The 13,782-nt window shown below is 37.7% G+C and overlaps 1 long non-coding RNA gene across 1 annotated transcript; it reads right to left on the minus strand.

Annotated features, from left to right (window-relative positions):
- Positions 1 to 9,044: 9,044 nt before the first annotated feature.
- On the minus strand, positions 9,045 to 13,581 carry LOC118175151. The gene is made up of 2 exons (XR_004754899.1): positions 9,231 to 13,581; positions 9,045 to 9,174 (listed from the first exon to the last, which is right to left on the minus strand). It is a non-coding gene; the product is annotated as an uncharacterized LOC118175151 (long non-coding RNA).
- Between the last annotated feature and the right edge of the window lie 201 nt (positions 13,582 to 13,782).

Here is a 13,782-nt window from a genome sequence, read left to right on the forward strand (position 1 = left end):
CAAAGCGCACAAGAAAAGTTACATCTACTCCTAACTGTATTGCACTTTGATGTATCCAGGAGTAAAATGCAGTACAATATTCAGCAACCAAGAGGAGACATTGTTGAGATGCAAACCATGTCACTGTTGTGGTTTAACCCGGCCGGCAGCTAAACACCACACAGCCGTTCGCTCACCCTCCCCACTCCCTCTCTAGGATGGGGGAGAGAAACAGGAAAGTGAAGCCTGTGGGTTGAGATAAAGACAGTTTATTAAGACAGGTAAATAATAATAATAATAATAACAATAATAATAATAATAGCGTGTATGAAACAAGTGATGCACAATGCAATTGCTCACCACCCACTGACCGATGCTCAGCCTATCCCTGAGCAGCTGGCCCCCTCACTCCATCTAGCCACCCCTATATATTGTTCAGCATGACGTCAGATGGCATGGAATACCCCTTTTGCGAGTTTGGGTCAGCTGTCCTGCATCTGTCCCCTCCCAGCTCTTGCTGCAGCCCCAGCCTGCCTGCTGGCAGGCCAAAGCGAGGAGCTGAAAAGGCCTTGGCTTGGTGTAAGCTCTGCTCTGTAACAATTAAAATATCAGCATGTTATCAGCACTCTTCTCATCCTAATCCAAAACATAGCACCCTACCAGCTACCAGGAGGAGAATTAACTCTGTCCTAACTGAAACCAGGACAGTCACAAAAATATGTTACATGGAGGGGGAGCCCACAAACTCTTTAGCAGAGGTAACCACACACCAGCTCAGATCTGGAAGCAGTTTAGCTGCATTTGCTTTAACTTGGCAGCTCACAGCCAGCACTGCACAGGCACAATGGCTGCCAGCCCCTGTGCTGCTCTTCAGCTCGTGGTCTTGCTGACTTGGAGTATCACCATGATTGCATCATGCCCCATTGCACAGTACAGAAATACTGCAGGGACCACCTACAAGTGCTTACCTGCCAGCAAATATGTTTCAGATGCCCATGGCAAAGTTTTTGCTGATGCATCCTCACTGCCACTGCTTTCTCTTGTTACCAAATTAAGGATTTTCTGTGCTGCAGTAACCATTTCCACTGCAGTGTGGATAAAGCCCTGGTGAACTTGCAGGGAGTCTTGGGAAGACTGTTTAAGTTGGAACAGCACTATTGATTATCAGCAGCACTGATAACCATTGTGGCACCCTTCTGCACCTACCTTAGATAAGATCAGTGTTCTTTTTAGAGCCAAAAAAAAGATGTGCAATTGTTGAGATATCCTAAAGATGATAAATGTAAAGCCCCAAGATAAATAAAATTATTACTGCCATCTATTCTCCTGAAAAAAAGATTTTTCAACACAGGAGATTAAAATATTAGCAACCCCACATTTACGTAGGAGCTAGCATATCTGCTAAAGTGGTATTTCATGTTTAAACAGACTTGAATTTACCAGATCTAATGGATAACAATATTTCAAAAAGAGACTTAATCTATTTCATTACATTTTATATTAGTTTGTTTAATAAATCATCTTCCACTAGAAGCCCAGTCTAAGATGAATTTAACAGACTTTATAAATAATGGGTCAATATCAACTTTGTCATAAATTCATTTTTACTTTGGATACAGGCCCAGTGGGTACTCTTGTATTGCTTTCTTGCAAATGATCCATAATTCATAATTAACTTTGACTTAAAAATGTGACAATGCATTTTCTTTTGTCAAGTGTGGGATTTTTGCCTTTAATTCTTCAGTGAAAAAAAAATAATACTTCTTTAATTACAGGTTTAGATAATGCTAATTTCAATTTACTTTTCTCTGTTACATGGCATGGTCTGAAATTCTTCTAGCAGAAAGAAGAACAGGATTAAAAATGCATACTGGCAGAAACAATACCTAGAAGCATAAGTTTAATGGTTGTCAACAGTTCAGGGAGCTGCAGGGGGGATTCACGTTCCTTTATGTAGCCAAAAATATTTGTTTCAGTTCTCTTATTACCCACATATTGGCTTTGGCAGATATTTACAGCAAACTTAAATATTCCTGTGTTAGCAAGGAGAGGAGCTTGAGGCAAGAGGAGGTTTGTTGTACAGATAAGACCATTGACTGGAAAAATTCCATACATGTGTGGGACCTGAGAGTTCCACTTTCCTAGAAAGCTAAAAATAGACAGCCCCTAAAAATATTCTGATACCTTTCTATTGCAAGATGTGATCTGTTAGGAAAAATCATGAAATTTCAATGTGAAGGTGGAGAATGTATCAAGGTTACAGTTTGGATAGGACGAGTTGCTAACTTGGCTGTAAATTCATGGTTCATTCAATGTGGAAAGCAAGTCAGCTAAACAGGTCGAATAGTGTCCTCAGCTATGCATTGTATGGGAATGTGGAATGGAAGAGGAAACAAAATAATATAAAAGCAACATACGGAGGCTTATTTTGGCTTCAGAACATGACCTGACTTCTGCTAACTTTTGTCAGAAAATGATTTATCACATCTGAGCACTTGTACAAGAGATAACAGAATTTTTTTTAGGGTTGGAAAGAAAATGAGAGCAATCTCCTTGTTCGTTGTGCCTTGTTGATTATTTAAAGTGCAGCTGCAGAGTCATCATCAAGTCATACATCAGAGGTGCATTGTCTCAGAATGAATCCCATAACATGACCAAGGTCAAAGGCTTAAGTTATGGAGTTAGAAGAGGTGGATTCAGTTCTTGTCTTTACCCCAAACTCTGTAAGTGGCCGGAAGCAAGCAAATAATTTAACTTCCGCTCCCTTGCTCTTTTCTTATACATATTTATTGTCTTGCTTCTTTAGATTGCAGACTTCTGATGGGGGAGTCTCTTTGGCTGTAAGTTTGTCTAGTGTATTGCACAATAAGGTTGTGACAGGAGCTGGAGGTCTCTGTGGTACCGTAGCATAAAGAATAAGTGTAGGAGAATTTCATGGGATATGCATGCGTATGTGTAATATATGTATGTCCATACGGCACACACAAAGTCTTGTTTTTCTGCACCCAGCACTCAGAAGGCAGGGTACTTCTTGTGAAATGGTAGTTCAGGGCATCTGTGCTTCTGTTTTCTCTTAGTTTCCGTGATCAGAATGCTGCCTTCTAGCATGTTCTGGTCAACCATACTCCTACAAAGATAGTTTTGAATGAACCCACTTTTGACTTTTTTCTCATTGTCCTGGGAATGGAAAAGCCTTTGACAATGAAGGGTTTTCATAAGCTGATCATCTCAACAGCTGGCAGCCAGTAGCACCTGTCAGCACACAAGTGGGAGAATTCCTATTGAATTCTCTCATTTCTTTCTGTTCTGTTCTGTTTTAAAAGCAAAAATGTATCTATTTCCTCTCTGCATGTACTCCACCTGAACTGAGAGTATGGTGAGTTCACCTTACCTTGTTATCCTATTTGGCTACACTTATCAGATCACAAGCTGGAACAGGTTCACAGTGGAAGTCTATTGGAGGGGGTGATGGATGAGTTGCAGAGGAACGAAGCAGATATCTTTAAGGGGGATGGAACTGTTGTATGCTCTCTTGTCTTGGGTACTGGTGTGTTTCAAATCCTTTTCACAGTTTTCCCCTACCTGATCACTAATGCTGTTTGGAAAGAGCTCTCTTTTCTTTCCCATTAATAATCTTTGGCACATCACTGGCATTTTTCTATTTTTTTTCCCTCTGTTCAAGGTCAGCCTTATCCCATGACACAAATACATGCCATGTGTCTTCCAGTTGTAGATCTGAAAATGTATGAACAATGTATAGCTTTGATTTCTTAATCTGTTTTATGCAAGAAATGTTCTGCTATTGCAGCTTAACATGCTGCCTGATAAATGCATTGCAGGCACATAAGCAGTCACTTTCTAGCTGTTTTCCCCAAATTCTTTTCTTCTCTGGTAAGTAAATGAGGAGTGGTTTGGCTGAGGTCAAATTAAGATTGTCAGTTACATTGTCTTCATCTCAGGCCCTCTGTAAGAGCGTGGAGAACTTGCTGGCACCTTGTGTGTGTGGAAACACACAGCACTTATAGTTATTGCTCCTTTGCTCAGTGCTTGTATTTTCTAGTGGCTAGAGCTGCTTGTAATCCCTGGAGAGAACTTGAAAATTAGCCTAAAAATCCTGGACTTTAATGCCTTACTCTATATGCAGATGCAAGTTAGCGGTATGTCTTACCTTGGCCAAGTATCATTCTGGTTTTTGACACTGTATTTCTGTTGTAATCAAACATCACGAAAAACAATAACTTTCTAAGAAAAAAAATAAATAGAGAACCAGCTCTAAAAATAGGCAAAATGGATGTCAACTTAGAAGGAAATCAAGGATGGAAAAAGATAAGTACATGTATACAAAAAGTGAAACGTTACTTGTCCAGGAACCATTTTTTTTTTCTTGTTAGAGCTGGTGTCAGTGATTGTATTTAATTTTCTTAGTAATTTTCTAGACAGTCTGGATGTAAGCAAGGACAAGGGCCAAGAGTCACCCTTAATTCCCTAAAGTCTAGGCAAACATTAGCACTGGATAAATAAGCACAAAAACTGTGTTATGTTGTTTTGCTTAAGTTCTACTATTGGGCTAAAATTAATTCCTAGGTTAAGAATGATAGCCAGGTCTACGTCCATTAGGAGCTGCAGTTAAGTACCAGTTTATCTAGCCAAATTTTGTTCTAGGCTTCTGCTGCCCACACATAGCTGGCCCCTTACATCAAGATTTCTCAAAAAGCATTTTCTATACAGATGGGTAAGGCATTTCAATTTTTGATCATCACAATCCTCCAAGCTAGCAGAGGTTGTTTTCACAAGCAGACATTTTCAAATTCCCCAGAGAGATTCAGAGAATGTGCTTCTCATTCCAGAGGCCTTTGAATGGAGCTACAAAACTGAATTACTAAACCCCTTCCAATTTCAGAAAAACGTTTGGTTCAGATTCTTGAACAAAACATCTGAGGTTTTGTATACCTTGTTTTGTATACCTGTCAGATTTCAAACTCACTTTGAGTGTCATATTTAAACAGGAGCTTCATGTAGATTTGGGCCTGCTGCCATTCTCCATGCCGAATTCAGAATGATTTGAGAGGGAAGCCCAGTAGGATGCTACCAAAGTCCTTATAGTTTTCATAAGTGATAGAAAAGCTTTTTTCATTTTTGGAAAAGTCAGACAAAATTCTAGAGATAAAAAGTGAAAATGTTCTGCATAACACAAACAATTGATTTTGTCAACTTTTCAGCAACCTCAATGGTGAGATGTTTTATTAGCAAGCGCTATTAGCTTCTTACGAGACCTTTGCCATTTAATAAACTCTAAGAAAGAAAAGTAGAGAGAAGGTAGGGAAGAGATGTGAACAAGAGTTTTGACCCTATGCTAAGATAATTCCAATGCAGTGAAGGTTTATCTCCTTTCTCTTTCATTAAAATAAATCAAAATGTACTGAATAAATTTAACTGTACTTCTGGATTTAATTATTCTTTCGCTGAATAAGCAGAGAACAAGTGATTAAATTCATCACTATGTTTGTATACACAGGTTTCCTTGTGCATTCTTCTTCACTAATTATACTTACTTAGCTCATGGTACCAAGGAAATCAAAAGGAATTTAGAAAGAACTAAAAAGATACAAATATTGGCTGGAGAGTTGCTGGAGGGAACTAGCAGTTATAGCTATGCTATTCCTCACTTGTTTTTCTTGTGTCCTTGTTCTGCAACTGTCTGTTGTTTTTACTGTTTCTATCTTTAATGGAAGCAATAATAAGCCTTGAGATTTTTGTACCATAAGAGCCTTTGTTCAGAAGTGTCTCTGATACCTTGAGAGAACAATCCTGAAAAATAAAAACTGCTGTGTTTCTAAAGCACAGGATACTTTAAAGAAATTGCTGCCCTCAACTGCCATTTGTAAAAGTGTCTTATTTATAGTAACTCCTTTTATTTCCTGTCCTTGTATGTTTAGATAGAAAACTCATCAGATTGCAATTGTCTGTTGTTTTCCTCCTGGCCAGTGAGAGTTTGAGCGTCGTTAGGGCCTCAGCATGCTACAACTATATAGCGGAATGTCTATCTCATCATGGTTAAGTCAGTGGTTACTATTAGCCTTGGCAGGGCATATTCAGAAATGCACTGCTTTCAGCCTGAGTCTGTTCAAACTGAATTAATGAATTTTACTAGTGACTTTAATGGGATAGTAGTGACTTTAACGTGAGGCTAAATAGGTCAGCTTGAAGCATGCTTAGAAATTCCACCAGTAAAGAAGCACCACATAAGCCTTCTTCTAAGGCACCAAACTGGACTTCACTAATTTGTATTTTATGTGTGCAAACACGGTGCCCAGAGGTGAGTTTCACTATGTTCTAGTATTGCAGATTCCTTAAGTGTACCACATGGTCATATGCAGCAGCATGTGAAGAATTCAGCCTACGATATTAGTTGCATAGGTTTTGATGGAGCTGATGGGCATCAGATTTAACACCTGTAGGATTTGGTTCCAGTATTTGTATTGTTATTAATTTGCTGTCATGCACAGTAAGCAATTTTTCATCTTCAGAGTTTTGTGACATCTTGCCATGTCAGGAGAGACAGGATTGATTCAGGGAAGGACATTTCAGTTATTTTCTCTGCTCAAGAATCTGGCATTTCTGACATGAGTGAAGGATAAGAAAAAATGAGAAAGTCTAAACTTTTACTCACAATATGCCACAAACAGCAAATAGCAGATAAATTGACACATATTAAATTTTACAATTAATCATATTTCTGCTCAGTTGCAAAGTGAAGAAAAAATAAATAATAGCTGTGAGATGTAGCAAATGGGCTGCCATATCATATATCCTGGTATATGTTCTATGCATTTACCTTGCTGATGCAGGGGATATAGAAGAGAAGAGGAGATGATAGTATAGTAAAATTCCCTGGTGGGCAGACTGGATTCTTCATGATGTAGTTTTTGCTTCATGTATTTGTAGGTGTGAGATTAGCCTAGAGGTCTCATTGTAGTATTAGTTTTGGCCTGTACTTTACACTGTGTGAAAGCAAGTAAGTTTTGGTTACTGGGAGCATGGAACAAGTCACATTTACTTTGTTCTGTTGTTGGCCTTGTGAGTAACCTAGGATAGAACATTTCATCTACCTAATGATCTCCTTTCCTTTTGCAACAAAATAATTAATTGCTGTATTATACCTCCACTGTGAAGTTTGAAATAATTACATAGCTTTATTTTTTTGTGCAAAGAGCTTAATGGATGAGTATTAAGGGTTTGGTAGAAGAAAGGTTTCCATAGCAAAATAATTATGTATCATGGTATGGATGGTTCAAACCAATGTCATAGTGTTAATTTACACATCAGCATTAAATTCACCAGAGTGATTTGTTGTTGTTGTTTTGTGGTATTAAGAATGGAAAGCCTTTTTTGACTAATAGCTTAAAACAGATTCATCTGTTACCATTTTACTGGGTATCAAAGTGCAAGATAATGCATTGCTCCATCTCTGAAATATTAATGGGCCCCTTGATTTTCTGAGTTTCTGTCTTCAGTGAGTACCGTAATCATGTGGGGCTTCTGTGATCTATTCAAAGATCAGCTTCAAATATAAAATGACAATGAAGTTTTCCAACTAAGGAAAAACATCCAGGTACTTTAAGCACAATAGTTTTTAGACTGTAGGTATATGAATATAAGAAAAGCAAAATTGCCCATCTGAAGGCAGATCATATGAGAGACACTGTGTCCCAAGTGTCAAGGCATGTGATAAGAAACTCTGCATGCCTCCTGAAGTAAATCTGTCATGCTAGGATAAGGCTGTATTCCAGGACTGTCTTGGCTGCCAAAGGTCCTAACGTGGATAATTCAGGGTGGGATGTGGATGGTGCAATACCTACACAGAGTAACACAGAGGCAAGTGTTTTCAGAAGAGACTAAAGAAAGCCCAGTACCATAAGCTTCTCTGAAAACTTGAGCTTACAGAAAAGAATGCATTCATGCCCTGTGTTAACAGATCACTGTCTGTGGTATGAAAAGAACAGACTGATGTTTCAGAGAGAATTTCTTAACAATGTTATCATTTCCTGACATTTGGGAAACAGGTTCCATTTGATAAGCAGGTCATCTATTTAAGAAATGGATTCTTTAGTAATGGTGAAACATCTGCCTAAGCACATATGTCTCTTAGCCAGAGACTCGAGGAGGGTTTACAATTCCAGCTGTGAGTATAATGATAGTTCTAAATACCATCTGGACCATGAAACCAAATTTAAAACATTGAATTGCAAGCATTTAGGAGGAAGGCAGCTTGACTAATGCTCAATAATCACCAATTTCAGATGAAATTCTTAACAAAAAACAAGACGAGAGAAAGAGAGATGATGAAGCAATTCTAAACTTCAAAATAATTTTCAAGCGTATGGAATCTAGCAAGCAAATTTTGTCAGTGACTGAAATCAGAGCAGAATTAAAATTCACTTACAAAATGTTCCTATATCTAGCTTCACCCTCTTCACACATCAATGTAACTTTCTGTCCTCAAGCAACCGTCTTCCAAGGGGAACACAGAGCAATCAAAGAAAACTTAAGAAAAAGGCTTTTCTCTTTTCCCAAGTTCACAAACCCTGGTTTTCAAAAAGGATGACAAAACTGGTAACTTTAGGACAAAGGTGGGTGAGATCAAATAAAGCCAATTTGCTATGGAATAAAACTTTTCAAAAAGTATGAGATTTCATAATGATAACATTCAACTTACTCTCCAGAGGAAGGGTTAGTGGATATATATATATATTTGTATGTGGATAGAAGTATTACAGAAAAGCAGCAGCACTTGTAGATTATGGTGATGGCAGCATCTGGATAGATAAATGTAAGAAAACTCTCTGTACATGAAAGTTGATCCCCATTAAAATGAGACAAACTCTAGTGAACTGCAAAGGAAAGGTGGGGAAATATTTCACCTCAAATCTTTTTTTTTAAGGACAAAACATTAACATAAAGGTACCCTACTACCTACCCAAAGCTTAATTACCTTCTTGCACAAAGACAGACTTTTGTGGTGTTTTTTGTGTTTTGTTTGTTTGTTTGTTTGTTTGCTTGTTTTTAATCTAACTGGAGATATAAGATAACCTAAAGGAAATTACTAATGTTAAGATACTTATGTTTAAGCATGAGTAATTTCACTAACTTAATTGTCACTAATCATCTGCTTTGGATTTAACATGTGTTTTAGTTCTGTGCACACTGGTGTCATAAATTGCAGTGCTGCAAGGCACAATCACACCAATTACTCCCTATGTTTAGGGACTACTATCCCCTATAAGTCCATTACTACTTTATTGTTGTTGAACATGAAGTTCAATACAGTATCTGTTACTAGACACATTCAACTAGATAAACCTCTAGCATTATTCATTGCAGAACTTTCTACACCCTTAAAATGTTAAATGAATTACATGAAAAACCTTTTTTTAAAACCAGGTGAGAGTCAGTGAATTCTCAAAAATTTTACATGAGGTTAAAAAAATTAAAACTTATTGCTCTGAAGGACCATGAATAAGGCTACCTCTGAAAAGCTCTTCCTAAACTGTGAGTTATAACCTCTTTCAGCTACAAGTCCCTGTGTTGAATGTGAAGTGAATAAAATGTTTATTAACATACTAATGTGCCACTCAGGTATTTTCTCTGAACATTTGGGAAACCTGTAGAGGACTTCCTAAAACTCATTATATTAAAGAAAGTAGTGATTTCAGTTGCAAGATGTGAATTATATGGATGAGCGAGTGTCAGTAAACAAGCTTATTTTAAACTGTTATCTTGGAAAACCTATTTCTAAAAGCAATTAGTTAATAATTACTTTTAGCTGTTGGGAAGGTCATTAAACTGTGTTCCCTACATGAGCAAGTACAAAGAAAATTTACAGCTCAGAGATGGGGAAGAGAAATCTATGATTTTTTTTTTCCATCCAAGGAAATGAATAGGCCAAATGAATTGTCAGCCTGGGTTCAGGAAACAAACAGCATCCCTGCATTCTGTGCATATAGGAAAGAAGTTCAAAGAGGCCAAAAGCTACATATAACAGCAAAGCTTTCCACATTCTCCATCAGGGCTCAAAAAATCTAATTCAACTTACAAATATTCCAGCATTCCAAACTGACTGAAAATTTAGGTCAATATTGTTTGTGCCACTCTAGCAGTTCAAAGAATTATCCATTTGCATTCCATGTAAATGCTGCTCTATCACACTTTTACATCACCAACTTGCACTGTTAAGCCAGAAAGGAGAAAATGAGGAGCCCAAGAAATAAGTGTAATAGATCTACTGTCAAAATTGTATTTGAGGCAATCACTCTGTAAAATGACCTAGGAGGGGTTGCTAGGAAGCTTAAGCATCTTGAATCTGCTGGACTTAGTAAAATACAGTTTACAAAATTCAAAATTGAAGCAAAGAGATATCTGGATTTGTTGTTGTTGTTTTGTTTTGTTTCATGTGTAAATCGAGATAAATGTTATGATTGTCTGAAGGAAGTTATTCTCTCTGAACACAAGATCTGCCAGAAGCAGAAGCAAAAGCTTCCCTAAGGCAGGCTGTGTAGTTTAAAATGTGGATTAAAAGAATGTGGATTAGAATATTAAGAGACTACTCCAGTTAAAGAGGATAGTTATGGTTACAACAGGGGACTGGACCTCTGCATTCAGTTCTGGACTTGAACTTCAATTTTGTCATCCCTGAGACTCCGTCTGGGATTTATCAATGTGAAGAGGTGCAGGAACTTCCCTTCATATCCTCACAGATCATATGAAGGCAATGATACCTTTTAACACCCTCTGTCTGTTTAGACTGACACTATATATCATGTCCCCTGTGAAACTAGTTCATCATTTAATCTTCAATAAGATTCCGAAGTACTGATGATGCAGGCTGCCCTGGGAGAGCTATCTCACCTTGGTGATGTAGAGCAAGGTGGAAGAATTTTACCTGAAGAACTTAGTACTCTGGCATCTTTGTACCACTGCAGACTGCAACAGAAGACTTCATAACCTTTCTGAAATACAGAGGAAAAATAAAAATAAAAAAAAAACTAGTCTAGAGGCTTTGCCCATGAGCATCTCCTGCATGTCAATTTCCAATGTAGAGGAGAAAAATGAAGCTGTTTATCTTTCTTTAAAAAAGCAATAATACTTCTCCTGATAATCTTGATGTTAAAGTAAAAATTGGATTAATAAATTTCTGATTACTGTAATTTATCCTCTATTTTTTTCTGCCTAGTGACAGGTAAATAGTACTCCATATAAAATCTAGAACTTCACATTTCACATAGATAAGATTTTGTTCCAGTAATCACTAAGTCAGTTTAAAAGGAATCAGTTATTTGATAGAAATTCAGTCAAAGAGAAGAGACAAAAAATAGAAAGTAAGGTAGTTACAAGGCTAGATATCTATCTAAAGTCATCTTTCCTTCTGGTCAAACAGATGATGATGTCAAAGGATTTCGTCACCTGACCATACATCAGAGCCGTATCTGCAAAAGAAGATCTCATTACTTTAAATGTTTGACTTAAATTGGCAAAGAGAGATTGTTTTTTTTTTTTCAGAGCTCTTCAGCATATGTAAACAACTTAGTGGCTAATGTTGTTTATACCTTTGACACTCTCTTAAAAGAGGCAAATTGGACAGTTTTTCCTTAGGTGAAACACCCATGTAAATCAGTGCATGGGAGGCACAGGGAGAGGAGAAGGAATGAAATTGAGATCCTTTGGGCTACAGAATGTATGAATTCCTTTTAATGAGATTTTGATTACAAGCAGAGTGCCTTGGAGCAAAAAATACAGCAATAATCTCTAATGTATTATTTCGGAGGAGAAATTTAAACATTATAATGCTCATCCAATGAATGTCCATTTAGGCTAGCTAATGATGAAACACTGTATATTACACAGTTCTAACCAACTAATATGAGGAAGGATGTCTTTTATGGGATTATGTAAAAAGAGATCAGGTTCAACAATTATTCACTTGGAAACCTTCCCATTTACTGCATCTCGGGAATCATGGGGAATCAAAACCAGATATAATGACATCATTTGCCTCAAGTAAAAATGGAATATGTGCTTAGCCATTATTGATTATTAGACAAAACAAAAAGGAGTTAAATCCCGCATCCATATCCTCTTACCTAGTAAAGTCTGGTTATAGAAAGAGGCCTCTAAGGATCTTTTTTTTTTTTTGCTTGGAGGACCTATGTTCTTTCATTAAGGAGACATATTTTCATTGTAAAATGGTGGAATTTTACTGTATGGATAGTAAAACTTTTAAAACAGAGCACTAAATTGATTAATTTACTCTACAGTGCCTGATTATCAGTCCCACATTTACAAGAAGCTTAGGAAACCATTTGCTCAAGTTGGAGTACAAAAAAAAAAAAAAAAAAAAAAAAAAAAAAAAGCCAAAGCCGCCTTTCATAGACTCTTACATTGTCTTTTCCATTTGGCTCCAGGTGAAAGCTGATGATTTGGAAAGTTCTGGTCTGAATGTGTTTACATGAACACAGCCAAAATGAAGACCCCAGTCCTCATCTGTGAAGTAGTGATGAAAAATCTTGCAGAGGCCATAGAAACACTCACCTACATGTACAAAAATCTTTGTGGTTTTTGCCTGACCTCAAACTCCAAACTCAAATCTCCAAGACATCCTGATATAAACCTGAAAGCTACAGTCAAAACATCCAACATCCTCAAATATGGAAAGCCTCAGCAATCCTGAAATCTAATTCCTTTATTTTGTTCATTTATCTGTTTCTTCATCCTGTTCCCACTCAGCAATAGCAGCAGCATGTACTATTTGTTCCTACATATCACAGCAGAGTATGAGTTATGATACTATTTTTCTCATACCTCTGTTGATCAGAAAAGAGGATAAAGGATACAAGGAACTTCACTGGGTCTTGCAAGAAGGCAGTCTGTGGTGAGGAATGAAGGTTAGCATTTCTTTACAACTCTCTCAAGCTGAGTTAAGCGAATAGAGGAGAAAACTGCACATCTGCCACAACTGAGTAGAACGAGTCACTGTCTGTTGTGCCTGCACAGTTAAGAAATCTCAGCAAAAACAGCAGTCCCCAGACAAAAGCTGGGACAAGCCAAGGTGTGTCTGGGATCCTGTGTGGGTGTGCAATGGCCTGTTCTCTCTTTCATGTACACTGTTTCCCCAGCACAGGAAAAGGAATGGCATCTCCACGGTGGCTCCACAGGCTAGTGACATCAAAAAAGTATCTGATGTTTTTCTGATTTATTTTAATGGGGCTTAACTGCTGGAAATGATGGAAGCCAACATACACCTGTCAGAATATTTGGTGGAATACCAGTGAGCTCTTCATGCTCCTTAGTGGAAACCCAACAGCCGGGAAACTGTCGGTGCTGCAGACCTGCTGTTTGAAACTTGCTGCTCTGCTTGTTTAGTGGATCACATAAGGCACTACTGAGGCTATGATACGGAGCCTGAGTTTCATACAAATCTCCATCTGCATTCAACAACTCAAGATCTAGAGCAAACGTATTCTGACATGGTTGAATGAAAAGGAATACCTCTTCTGTATTAAGATGCACTCTGAGATGAGGTCAAAAATATTTCAGTGGCTATGGAATATTAAAAAAATAATGTAAAAATTTTTATCAAATAGATGGTGGATGCAGTGGGAACAAGACTACATTGTGCACAAGAAAAACACTGCTGCTGAGCAGGAGAAGCTGCAGCATGGCACAGGAGGCCAGCCAGCAGCTGGCACAACGTGACTAGGTTGAGGAAATTTTCATGCAGATCTCCCAAGGGCATGGTGCCTCCACACA

This window comes from Oxyura jamaicensis, chromosome 15, assembly GCF_011077185.1.
Source record: "Oxyura jamaicensis isolate SHBP4307 breed ruddy duck chromosome 15, BPBGC_Ojam_1.0, whole genome shotgun sequence".
Classification (NCBI taxonomy): Eukaryota; Metazoa; Chordata; class Aves; order Anseriformes; family Anatidae; genus Oxyura; species Oxyura jamaicensis.